Source organism: Larimichthys crocea, chromosome I (assembly GCF_000972845.2).
Source record: "Larimichthys crocea isolate SSNF chromosome I, L_crocea_2.0, whole genome shotgun sequence".
NCBI classification, from domain to species: Eukaryota; Metazoa; Chordata; class Actinopteri; family Sciaenidae; genus Larimichthys; species Larimichthys crocea.
The window spans coordinates 16296081-16309459 of record NC_040011.1 but is presented as its reverse complement, the minus strand read 5'-3'; the positions used below and the strand labels follow the sequence as shown (position 1 = coordinate 16309459).

The window sequence follows — 13379 nt, the reverse complement described above, 5'->3', positions numbered from 1 at the left end:
GATCAGCTTTATGGAGGTGTATCCACCGGTCCGTTTCTAACATCTGTAAAAGTTGCAGTCACCTTTATGACTCTAGTGTCTTGCAACATGTACTGATGTCTTTACATTGGATGACAATCATGCCACAGTCATACAGTTAGAATAAAATACTGAGAATTTATTTCAAGCACCACACCACCAAACATTTCACTGACAGAGTATGGAAGCTTTTAAATGAAACATGTTCGTGCTCTCAACTTTTGTGAAGAGCACAAAACAAGTCTGCGCTTTTGACCTGTTCTGAGAACACGGTCCCACAGCAGCTTCACACCTCACAAGATCATGAAAATAGAATTTCATACTGAACATATTTCTTCTTCACAATCGCTGCTGTATGTGAGAAGACATTGAAATGGTACACAGGTAGAGATGAATAACATGTATTCCGCAAAAGCATTAATCTTTTCTTCATCTTTATTTTTATGATAAAAAAATCTACCAAAATGATCAAATCACAGTCAGTAAAACACATTAGTGTTTATTTTACAATTGTATAAATCTAAGAGAGGATAGCAAATATGTATACTCAACTACAACTGTCAAATATTACTTTAGTAATATTACTTTACTTTAGTTTAACTACATGTTTATGTTTGTACTTAATGAAGAAACTGTTGTTCAGTTATTATTATTCAATACATCTTGAAATTGATTTCAAATGAATCATTTCAGCACCACATACATTTTCCCTTTATTTTATATAGAGAAAGTAAAATGCTCTTATCCCAGCTATGATCACCAGAAGTGAACACATTTAATTAGAAATACTGCAGTTGCTGGTGCTCAACTCTTTGCAAACACTGGGCTACATGCTGAGAGAGGTGAGATGGCAAACCTGGAATTTTTGTGTTGGAGATTAGGGAAACAGACTCGCATGCACCAAAGGAAAATCTTAACCTATAAACTACAGTACAGGCTCAAAGCTCAGTGTTTCCTTTCTATGTGTAGAGTAGAACCTTGACGCGGTAGAGGCATACTTTTTCTAGAACTTTTTTCTTTGTAGATTCAGAAAAGCCACATTGTCTTCGAGCTTATGGTCTTATAGTTTTACATAAGTATGTATGCCATAGGATCCCTCACCACATTGTCAATGTGTTATTTATTAACACGTTCTCGCTCTTAACGTCAAAAATGGTAGCTTGGCCCTACTCATCAAGTGACAGTTGTGAACATGCAGGGCTCAATGCTCCATGCTCAAGTTAGTAACACTTAATATTAAACATCCAGTTAGACTTTCAAAGTGAAGCTTGCTGAGAAAGTTCACAATTTAAATAGTCACAGTTTGAATAGGATTAGGCTCAAAGACTACTTGGTTTATGTAACGAGTTAAAAATCCATCCATCCACCCAACCAACCTCCTACACATGCTGACCTTCTATATACTTCTTCACCCCACTTCATCAGCACATCTTGATAAGTACTGAAAACATCATAGTTAAAAGCATAGGGCCACTGACCCAGCTGCTGTATATGATGACTTTGGAGTAAGAACAGGCTGTATTTCCACATGGTTTTCCATTAACGAAAAAAAATGGTTGTGTGTGACACAAGGCTTTCACACTGTGGCTCAGAGGTAGAGTGGATCGTCCACTAATCAGAAGATCGGCGGTTCGATCCCTAGTTCGATCACTGGCTCTCCAGTCTGCATGTTAAAGTGTCCTTGGGCAAGATACTGAACCCCAAATTGCTCCTGAAGGCTGTACCATCGGTGTGTGAAAGTGTATGAACGGTTAGCTCTTCAAACTGATGAGCAGTTGACAGCTTGCATGGTAGCTAATGCCATCTGTGTGTGAATGGGTGAATGAGATATGTAGTGTAAAGTGCTTTGAGTGGTCAGAAGACTAGGCGCTATGTAAGTATAGTCCATTTCAACCATTATTAAAACATGTGGAATATATGGTTTGGTTTGTCCATGATGTGTGCACTGCAAGACCTATTTAGCAAAAAGCTAAAATTACAGGGACTTGGTCTGTCACAATCTTGGAAGCAGATTATCAACCAAGAGGTGTGGAGCAAAACAGGAAACACAGTGATTCAGTGTTAAAGAAAGTGAGATGTCTTTATATTCGTGATGTTAGTTGCTTCCTAACATAGCTGTAGCAAACCCCCTGAAACCCTTTCTTTTTCTCAACACTAATTCCACCAGATTTCTGCAAAAACACAAAGTCTACTTATGCTGTGCATCTCAACATCTGCTGCACAGCTCCTGAGACCTGACGACATAACTAAATTAGCTCCGTGACACAACCTGATAGCTAACAACGTTAGCAACATGCAGCTGTCCTCCGAGGCTCTCCATCATCTTTTTCTATTTACACCATTTAAATTATAAATTTCAGGTAACAAAGGCTGGCCATATTTGTCTCCTGGGATTTTAGTGTCCGAAGCATAATAATTATAATATTCTCATGGGTACAGAACTATCATATTAAGCAGTTTTGAACCAAATCAGAGAGATAATCAGTAATATCATACACCCTGGGTCTCTGTGCAAGAGGGAGCAGTCTACTGTGACAGCTTTTTGCTGTGTATCCACATCAGTGTTGATGTGGCTGACACATTCGGACATTTCTGAATTTGGCCCTGCCACATCTGAAGTGCCAAGACCAATGTTAATCAAAGAAAAACTGATCTTAAGCTGGAGCTAAGGAATCCTTCACTTGAATTTGGAATTGGGACTCTTGACCACTGTGAAGAAACTTGAGGAAAAGCAGATATATATGTTCAGCATTTTTATTTCTGGGTGAGGACAGTGTCAAATTCATTTCCTTCAGAGAAATGACACATACAGACTTTCAATGGCATTATTATATTATAACAAAACACTGCAGTGAATTTGGTGCAGCCCCCAATACAAACATGCTGTGTGGACTGAAAGTTGGATACTGTACATGACTTATTTTACCTAATTATCTAAATCTGATGTTGTGCAGTATAGCTCAAACAAAACGTGCGAAAGCTCAAGAAACAGCACAGCTGCTCTAATGCATTTTGACATAAGGCATGGGTTTTATTAGTAAAACATGTTTGTGTCTACTGTATGTTTTTATTAGATATGCACAGTACATGACTAAAAAACGAATAAAGTCAAGCCTTAAAGGGCCAATGTGTAAGTTTTGGCCAGAATTATAGCTTCTTTAGCTATAGCTTAGCTTGTTTAAACATAAAAAAATGAATCAATGTGAAGAGATAACCGCTACAGAGTTATATTGTCATTGAAATTAGCATGCTATCCAGCTAGTTTCAGCCATAGACAGTATTAAATATGAACATATTATCTGCAACATCACCCACAAGTTTGCGAGGAGCCATTGTGAAGCTCAGAATTTTGGCCGCCACCATCTTGGCGGTCCATCAACTCGTCACTAATCCAAAAATTACATGGAACATGGGTGGAGATGCTGTGGACTAAATAAAGCCTGGTTGCTTAAACAAGTCACCTGTAACAGCACCCACCTGTCAGTCAAAGAGGACATGCTCTTAATTCTTCATAATCTTAATATAATTTGAACAGATGAGTTATATTAAAATTCACTTTTATTTCTGCTGTGAAGTTGGGAATTTTAACATTATGGATGGCTTATGGAGACTCACTCTGTAGCCAGCCCCAAGTGGCCTTTTAAGGAACTGCATTTTTTGACACTGCCACTGAGGTTTTCCCTAGGCTCCTGCTTGCACTTTCTTGTAATACCACCTTTGCCTCAAGAGGCAGTAGTGAGTCACTGTAGTGTCTACTCTTTCCTCAGTACAACATGAGGACGAAGATGTACAGAACAGTGCGGAGTGCAGGGGCAGAGCTGCTGCTGCTGCTGGCTGAGTAGAGATGGCAGGAGCAGAGCTGGAGCTTTTTGAGGAACAAACACCCGGAGTCATTTCAGATTCTGCTCTGCTCTGGAGCAGTTTACCGGCAGGTGGGAGGAGAGCTCAAACTTTACTTTTTTTAACTTTTGGGATTAAAAAGTAGATTTATCTTCACTTTCGCTCCTCAACATGTCTGAAGCAGACATCCACATTGTTACTGTAGCTGTCTGCAGACACCCAGAGCTCTATGATACTACTTCATATTTCTACAGAAACTGAACAAGAAAGACAATTGCCTTGAGAAAAGTAAGCGAGGAAGTTGCACTACCTGGTAAATTCTGAAAAGATGTCTGTTACTTCCAGCTTTACTTTATTATTAACTAAGATAGCTAGGGCTGCAACGATTCCTCGAGTAACTCGATTACAAAAAATGATCGAGGAATTTCCTCTGCCTCGTAGCCTCGTTTAATTAAGTTTAAAGCTCACGTTTCAGACATTCTTTTTTAGATTGACATAACATGCTTACGTTACAGGCTATGCGTCCCCTGCAAAGCTGAAGAAGACGGAAGGGGACAGTGTTGATGTTCAGAACGGCAGACGCCGGGACCGAAAAAAGATTTTGTGCGTTCTCTCAACACTCGGTGGCCAGAGGAGCCGCACCAGTGCGCATTGCAAACATGATCATGTGTGAGTTGGCGGACAGCGGAGTACGCTGTCGTTCCGGAGCAGTGTATTTTCGGTGTCAGACAGAAATTACATGAACCAGTTTTTCAGAATAACACAATCGAGTCACGTTTCCAGCTTGGATGATACAGCCACCGATGGCATAATGACCACATAAAGCCTAAGAAGAGTCCTTGATTTACTGTCCCTATAGAGCTATAGTTTCTACCATATGATTATCTGATACAAAATAACTGATTTGAGGTTGAATGGATCTGCATCTATTTCACAGAAAATAGAAATAGGTATTATGTTGTTCGTTTTCTCTTATTGTCCCTGGTTTGAATGGATGAAGCAACTAATTGCACTTGATACAATGGCTATAAAATCTCATTTATCTGAACCGCAGACATCTGAAATGGTCCGCTAAACAAACAGTGCCTTCCTGGAATGTCTAATTATTTCATTCAAGAAACAGATGAGATTTGGAATACCTGAACTTTGTTGCAGTTCTTACTACTTGACATGAACACGATGTTCTTCCGAAATGTAAAAAATCATTAGGGAGTTTTTTCTTTTCTGGATACAAAAATGTGTTTTCAAGACTTTTTCAATCAGAAACCGCAAGTCAGCAACTCAATCAGCAACAAAATGTAAGCAATGATGATGACCAGACACGCCATATCATCATTTCCTCATTTAACAATTAGAAAACATCCATATACTATACTGTTTGTGAATGTGGTGAAAAGAGCATCATAATTTAACACCAACTGAAGCCTTTTTTTTAGTTTACATACATAAAGTGCACTCTGGCACCTAAATATGTCCTTCAAGTTGTCGTCAAATATTCTCCAGAGGTATCGTGAAGGTGCTCTTAAGCAAGACACTTCAGACTGTAGAGGTACTCACCAGCTTACAGTTAGTGTGTGAAACATAATACTCAGGAACTTCACTTTATTGTTGGAGATATGAGTAAAAATGTGGATGATTAAACAGATTAATGCCTTAGACATCAAGTTTGACAGCAATTTGGTATGACAGTAACAAGTTAACAAATTCAAACAATCACAAGAAATCTGCAATAACAAGACCAAATGTAATATTTGTTATCGATTTTGTCTAATGTGCTTCATTAAGGCAGTCGTATGTATTAAACAGAACTGTGTGAAAAATGAATGGGAAAAGTCCTGAGCATGTCTGCTAATGCTTAGTGGCTTCACAGTTAGTTTAATGGTTGTATGTCATTTCTAGCAACAATATAATTCTTTAAGGAAGTGTTGAAATATCTCCCTTATTATTATTACATTTTGTCCAATGAATGTGATAACAACTGAGCAAACTCCATCCTCTGTTGAAGGTCGTGAGATAAATATGAATGGAAAAGCTAATAAAGTGGAGCCTTTTTTTTTTTTTTTCAAACTCCGAAAGGTACTGCTAGAGCTACAAAGGATATTACACACCCGTGTTCACAGACGGTGTACTTCTCCTCATGACAATTAAGCTGAACTCCACGTGTAAAATCCGCTGAGTACACCTTAAAGCTTCTGGACTGGATGAATTAATGAATTGGCTATTCATTGAAAATTGCACCTCTGCTGCCTGTACGACATTCTATTGTACAGTACCGGCTATTCAAAACTGCCATTTGATCAAGAGGTGTTGATTTCCATATTTCCAAAGTTACTGCGATTTTGTTGAATATATATATATATATATATATATATATATGAATATTTTCCCGCCAGAAAACTTGCACCATGGATAATATGACCTCACTGCTATACCTTTATTTCAATCTCTTGTCCTAATTTACTCTTTTGACTCAAAATAATCCTCTTCTTCAAACATAATCAAGACGTACTGCTTAGTCAGATGCTCCATAAAGCCTCTGTGTGCCCCACTAAGCTCCCGACGAGGAAGATTTTGTAGACAAATGTCTTGCTTTTTTTATGCAACATTTCAAGTGTTATTTCGAAGCTCCTGTGTCGTGTAAGTCGATGTATAATGCCACAGGGACGTACAGTTCTCCACAGAGCATTGTACGAGCGAGCTAGAACATTTAAACTTGTTTAAAGGAGTTGGCCACAAAGTTGTCAGTCATGACAGCCCATTCGTATTTTACAAGTATGAAAAATTCTCCCCCAAAATGATCCGAAGCCTGTGACAGAATCGGGAATAAAGTGTGCTGCTGCCTATATTTTATCGACAGTTATCAACAGAATGCAGCACGGTGTTCAGTGTATGTTTGCAACCTTCTACTGAGTCATCACAGCCGCCCTATTCAGTCCTTTAATCTTGATTCAGACAAAGAAAAGAACAATGCCCTGTGGGGATCACACGTTTATCGAGCGCTTATATTGTACTAAATGAGAGAGAAAAGATGGCTCTTACAACAGCCACACCCAGTGGGGCACAATACACCTCTGGAACTCTTTTCTTGTGGATCTTCAGCAGAGAAGAATAAAAATAAATGAGTTGTACTAGCAAGAAGAATCATAAACCTGAGCTCATGGAAAGATGTTTGGAGGCCTTATATAAGTACATTTAATAATGCAGCATTCCCAGAGCTCAGATCCCCCCCTGAAGTTGGTTGCTGTGTGGCATTGCTCTTATTAAGCACTCAATTAAAGCCAGTCCCAAGGAGAGGCCGTGTGCAACAATGTTTGAATTAGAAAACCGTTGCGGGCTCAGACAGTCTGTGAAGACATACCCCAAAGGAGTGTGGTGCCTTGAAACCAAAGGCCTTGAAGTGACGGAGCATCATAAAATATTGCTAAAGCAGATAAATAATTCTAATATGACTGGATTACAAATAGGGCATTTATAGAACCAATGAGACTGGATAAATAGAGCAGTAAATGGAGCTGTCTCAATTGTTGCACGATACCCACGGTACTCACGGTACCCCACGATGCCAAATCGTAACGCTGTGGATACATGTTTTAAGGCCGTAAAACCCCTAACCACACACTTTTATACACCTTTTTACACGCATTTTGTACAGTACTCCCTTAGTTAATCAGGACGCAGAACACAATGCGCGTTCATACTGTACAGTACGCTGTAAAAAAAAACAAACATGCAAAATGACACTAAAAAAATCCACGAAACAGCGAAAAGTGAACCGCGTTATAGCGAGGGACGAGTGCCATTTTTCGCTACATAGCGGCCACCTCTGCTCTCCTCCTGTCTTCTCACTGCCTCCACTCCCTTGTAAACAAACCAACATGGCAAGTACTGCAACCGAACTACACAGCTGCTGAATGATTGGCGGTTTGCCTGTTACTGGTGATGTCTGGGGATATGATAGGCTGTTTCCGCATGCTGGGTCCGCTCGTCTGTTAGCTGATTGGCTGTTTGTGTGTTTCTGCCGGCAAGAACGAACTCCATGAAGACAGCTCCGCTTCGATAGAAATTTGCTTCAAAACAAACAACAAGCTAAATTTCTGTCTCTCCCAGACATGTGCACAGCTTCCAGTCACAAACACGAGACAACACACTCACCATGGCAGAAGCACCGGGCCCAAGCAGAGAGTCTGCCGCGTCGTCGTCAGTGGGACTCACATAATTGTTTCAGTCTAATTCTTACTTCACCAGTATTAAAAATTACAAATACATTGCAGGTCATAAAAATAATAATAATAAAAAAAAGGCAGCAGTATCGTGATAATACCCGGAACTGTGATACTTCTGTGTCTGGTATAATATCGTGGTTACTCATTTTGGTGACCATTACCCCCCCCCTTCAAACTGAATATTAAAAATGAACAGAGAGATGGGTCAAGGTAGACAACACTGAGGAGGCTCTGCTATATTGTCGCCAAGAGTACTTATCCCTGACAGTCATGGGTTCCAACTCACAGCAGCGCACACACAATCGCTTTTGATGCTGAAGATGTGACGTATTTTTGTGTAAATTACACTCACGACCTTCCTTTGACTGAATTGGGCAACAATTCCTCAGCCTCTTAGAAGTGAAGTACAGTGGGTGGAGGATTTTGTATGCAGACTCATGCAGATAAAAGATTTGTTTCAATGAAATCCAGTCTGCTCTGTACAGGAGAGCATCAAACTGATGGCAATTCGTTTAGAGAAACAGCCTTTTGAAGAGGTTTTATGCAGTAATTGTATTTTTTTTTTTGCAAGATATAGTTCAGATAAAAAAGAAACCAACCTTCACAAAATTGTGTCGACTACAGTGAGTTCTTTACGTTACTTTTTCCTTCAGTGCTGACTAATAAAACAAAATTCATCTTTTCTATATCTGCACGATGGTGTGCTGCCTTTGGAACACATCCAAATCATCACTAGCGTACCTGTTTTTAGAGTTTGGCATCAGAATAATCATGTAATTTTCCAGCATCCTGCTCAATGGGCAAACATTTCTTCCCCAACTTGGAGCTCAGCTTGTCAAACAACTCCATTATGCCAGATTCAAAGGAGTAACGCATGGCACACATAAAAGCCACACTGCGCTCCTGTAAAGTAGTAAAGTAGCATCAGGGGCCTGCAGCTTCCTCATCCATTATGGTGTTGGGGAAAATCTCACGGCGCAGGTTTACTTTGAAAATCCATCAGAATGAAGCCAAAAGAGAGAAGACAGACATTTGTTTTTTATTTGCTGCCAGGAGCGATTTCAACATCAGCAAGATGGACAAAAAATGACACACAACTCAGAAGTTACACTGCCTATTAGACTGTATGCAAAAAATGATAGAGAGTGCACAGAAGTGGTTCCTATCCTGGGGGTCGTGACATGGATCACAAGATGTTCAGGTAGGAAGACAGTAATCAATTGTACAAACTTTTCCATCATATTTTCTTTTTTTTCTTGTAAAAATGTCTGTCAATTAGTTAATCGTTTTAGTCTATTAAATGACAAAAAATAGTGAGAAATGTCCATCACGATTACCAGAGATGCAAATAACGTGTTCAAATTATGGCTGAAACAATTAGTCGCCTAATGAATGAGTTCATCAGCGAGAAATGAGTCAGCATCTATTTTGGAAATCTGTTCAATGTTTACTTCATTTTTTAAACAGAACATTTTACAGTGCCAACTTTTCAAATGTGACAATTTGCTGCTTTTTTTTTTTTTTTTTTGAAAATTAAGTAAATTGTGATTTTGACTTTACAGTTTTCTGACATTTTATACTCCAAACAATGAATCATTACATCAGTTATCATGTATGTTATTCATATATATATTTCCTTAAGTAGCTAAAACTAGAGACGTTTTGTCATTTCTGTTTGAAAAATAATAATTTTCTGTTGAAAACCAACATTTTCAGGCCACTTAATTGAGTAGAGCAGGAAAAGGGTGAAGTGCTCTGTGGTGAGTGGCTTTTAGTGGAATCCAGCAGTGTCGTTGTTGATTGTAACCCCCATTGTGTCACTGTCTCCTTCCTAATGTGAAGAAGAGGAATACCAGAGGTCATATTAAACGTGACATCTAGAGCCAATGTTTAGTTTGTCCCTATTTTCAGGTGATTCTACCCAAAAGAAAACATGTATGAGCTACTGCTACACAGAACTCATTCACAACAGTCCATTAGTGAGGATCCCCAAAGGTGAAAGAAGAAGCAACAAGTCTTATTGCCCCCCTCCCTCCACAGCTCCCAGCCTGCCTCATACGATCCAAACAGCTGCCACACTGCTGTAAAAACTATTAAGAATAATGTGAAGAGTAGTCCGGCCACACACGTAAAGTTCTCCATCGTATCTCGCACACACATTCAAACACTTAGCTTTTTCCTGGAGAGCTATGAAATAAAAATGACCCGGATGACACGTTGCTTCGATACTTCCTGCGGAAAACCACGCCATGAATTTTTTATAGCGCACCTCTAAATGCACATATCCCAGGATATTTTTAATGTCACTTCTGCGCTCCGTCACTTCTGACAGGCCTGTTGGCTTCCAGACCGGGATGTCGCCGACCATTAAAGGGCTGCTTTCCAGTGAGGTAGCATCTGGGCAGCCTGGACCGCATCATCACCGAGCCACCGCAAACCATCGGAGGCTGGTCAACATGCAGTTAAATGAGCTCAGGTTGGTGTTTGTGTCTTGTTTATACTTCTCTGTGTAGGACATTTTAGTATTCTCCACTCCCCAGACATTAATTCAGCTATTTTAAAAGAAAACCTCTTAAATATTTAAAAGCTTAAATCTCGAGAGTCCCTGTACTCTCTTGTTTCAGGCTTTTGGAGAGCTATCGTACGCTCATGTTCAAAAATCAAAACCGAGCTGTAGAATAATCTCCCTCTGCTCCTTTAAAGGTGAAGTCTTCTCTATTTTTTTCCTCTCTCCCGGCTCTAACCTTTAGAATTAGTTCAGCTGTTGTCAGATGAGAAGCCAATCCAAAAGATCACATGCAGAGCTGCTCCTCAGTCAGACCTAATGGTGACTGAGCAATGTACGTACCCGATCAGGTAGATGATGGTTCGTCAGAGGAGAAGTGCTTCTCTGACAGCCGTTGTCATCACACACACTGTGACTACCTGCACTCACAAGGTTTACTTTATGTTTCCAGAGTGGAGACATTCTACAGTGAATCACTTTGAATGATCGTTTGGCAGCTTCAGGAGAAGTTGGCACATCCGATGTGCTGAAGCTGCACAGATGCTCGTATCCATTAACATATTACAGTAGGCTTATTTGCTGGCCATCAGACTCCAGGCCCAACCACCTCAGTGACTCACAGATGCCCTGATAGGACCATGAGAGCAGTGATAGTGTCACACAGGCTGATTCACTCTGATCTCCACTTCACAAACTACCAAAACAAGCAAGCCCACAATTTACATTTTTAATGATCTTCAATCAGTTTGAGGTTACTTTAATCCCTAAAAGTGCATCAATAAAGGAGGATTCAAGCTGCTACTGTCCAAGGCTGAATTTTAAAGATGCATGCATGCTGTGCTGGGGTCGCAAATCAAGTTTTCCGTATCCGGGACTAGACGGGTGGTAGGTGGTAAAAAAAAATTAAATAAAAAAGCGGCGGTATAATCGTCAAAATAAAATCCGCAGGGATTATTCATGGGAGGGTCAACGGTGGAGGATTACTGAACATCTGCACTGATCTTAGAGACCCTCACACACACACATCGTCGCAGATTACTTTGCTTCCATCGTGATAGTCCCACAACAAAGTAGACGCAGGAAAACAGAGATCAGCAGAGGGTGAAATTCAGAGAAGGCAATCCCCGCTCAAACACGAGCAGACCAGGGTCTGAATGTAATCTGTGAAAAGTTGGGCTGCAGACTGGAGCTGTTATTTGTGTCTGAGCTGACAGCAGAGCTGCTGAGCGGAGCTGATGGAGGTTTAACTTGAGAGGTGCTGAAGTTACTTCATAATAAAGAATAACAATAATTAGAATAATCTTACCTGTCCTCACAGCAGTGAATTCACAGCCTCAGATTAATCCGTATTTTGTCACTAAACAGAATTTGGCACACAGACATCACTGTCGAGTCGCGGCGTCGCTCCGGGCCAAAAAATAATAAAAAATATCCGTCTGACTTGTGCGCAAAGATGCTGCTCTTTCTTTTGTGCAGCGCTACATTCACGAGCTGTGCCGTGCCGTGCCGCGCTGTGCTGCTGTGCGCGGCTCCACTACTGTACCTCCATCCCCGCCTCTCTCTCTCTCTCTTTCTCTTTCTCTCTATCTGTGTGTGTGTGTGTGTGTGCGTGTGTGTGTCAGTAACACAAGTAGCTGACGGCGTGGCGTCTCGCAGGTTGCATATTGGAAAGTGAAGCGTCGGTGTGCTCACTCACTCCGATGCGTCAAGTGTCTCTCCCTCCCCTCCCTTCTTCGAACCGTGCTGGAGCGGAGCGGGACGCACGCACACTCGGTGTGTGTGTGGAGAGAGAGAGAGAGAGAGAGAGAGAGAGAGAGAGAGCGTTGTCTTGTCTGTCTTCACCCACCCCCTCTTACCAGCCTCCTCACTGCTCCGGCCATCGAAGCGGAACAGTCTCCTTCCTCCGACTACTACTACTCCTTCTCCTCTGCTGCTCCTGCTGGGATGTCCAAACACTCTGGGATGTTGATGGAGCATACACTGCACCTTTCAGCTTGTTATAGCCTACTGTAGTGAACCGTTGGAAGGACACTCCATAAGTTGTTTTTGAGACAGTATGCAGTGATATGAAATGTGCAGAAGTCTGAGGGTAAGATGTGGTTACATTTTTGGTTAATGTAGTTACTGATGGTACCCTGAGACCTCTTTGAAAAAAAAAAAAAAAACTTAAAGGGAAACTCCACCAAATTGACACATGAAAGTCTGTTTACAGGTGTCAAAAGAGTGTTACTGCACATGTAAAAAAGAAGGGGGAAGTTGCATTCAGCCTTTTGTGGCTCCAGAGAGGAAGCTGCTTGAACTCTGATTCGGAGTTTAAAATCAGAAGTAAAATGACCAGACCTCTGTAGCCCGCTCATCGTCTCTGTTTGAGGCTACGTTAGCCACTCCCAGCACAACACACCCGAGTCTCTGACCACATTGTATGTAGGAACCAGGTTTGTGGAAAGGTGAATACATGGATTAAACAAAAAAGTATTTAAAAAGTGTCCAACAGGAGTGCAATGTTAATTTGATGGAGTGCTGTTTTAATGTTATTTTATCACCTTGATGCTTTGTGACTAAGTGATGATACTGACTGATACAAATACATTTACAGCATGTCACATTATCGCTGTCCGAGGTCACAGAGTCATGAGCTTGTTAAATACAATGGATTTTTTCATGAGCTCTATATATGTGATTGGTGGTGACAGTATACTTTTTTTTACACAGCTCTACTAAATCCCAAATAAGTCTATGTGCTATCTGCTATTGGAGTCTTATAATGTCTATAGGAGTTCTAACAGGGATGA

The 13379-nt window shown here is 40.6% G+C and overlaps 1 protein-coding gene across 4 annotated transcripts in view; it reads right to left on the bottom strand.

The window, feature by feature from the left end:
• Positions 1–12877, bottom strand: part of cntn4 (contactin 4) — a 161663-nt gene extending 148786 nt beyond the window's left edge. For 3 of the 4 annotated variants that reach the window (XM_019267281.2, XM_019267282.2, XM_019267283.2), the window contains exon 1: positions 11894–12877. The gene's annotated coding sequence lies outside the window, so the exon portion shown is untranslated. The remainder of the gene's footprint in view (positions 1–11893) is intronic. The other variant, XM_027277526.1, reaches the window with a different exon arrangement.
• Positions 12878–13379: the final 502 nt, after the last annotated feature.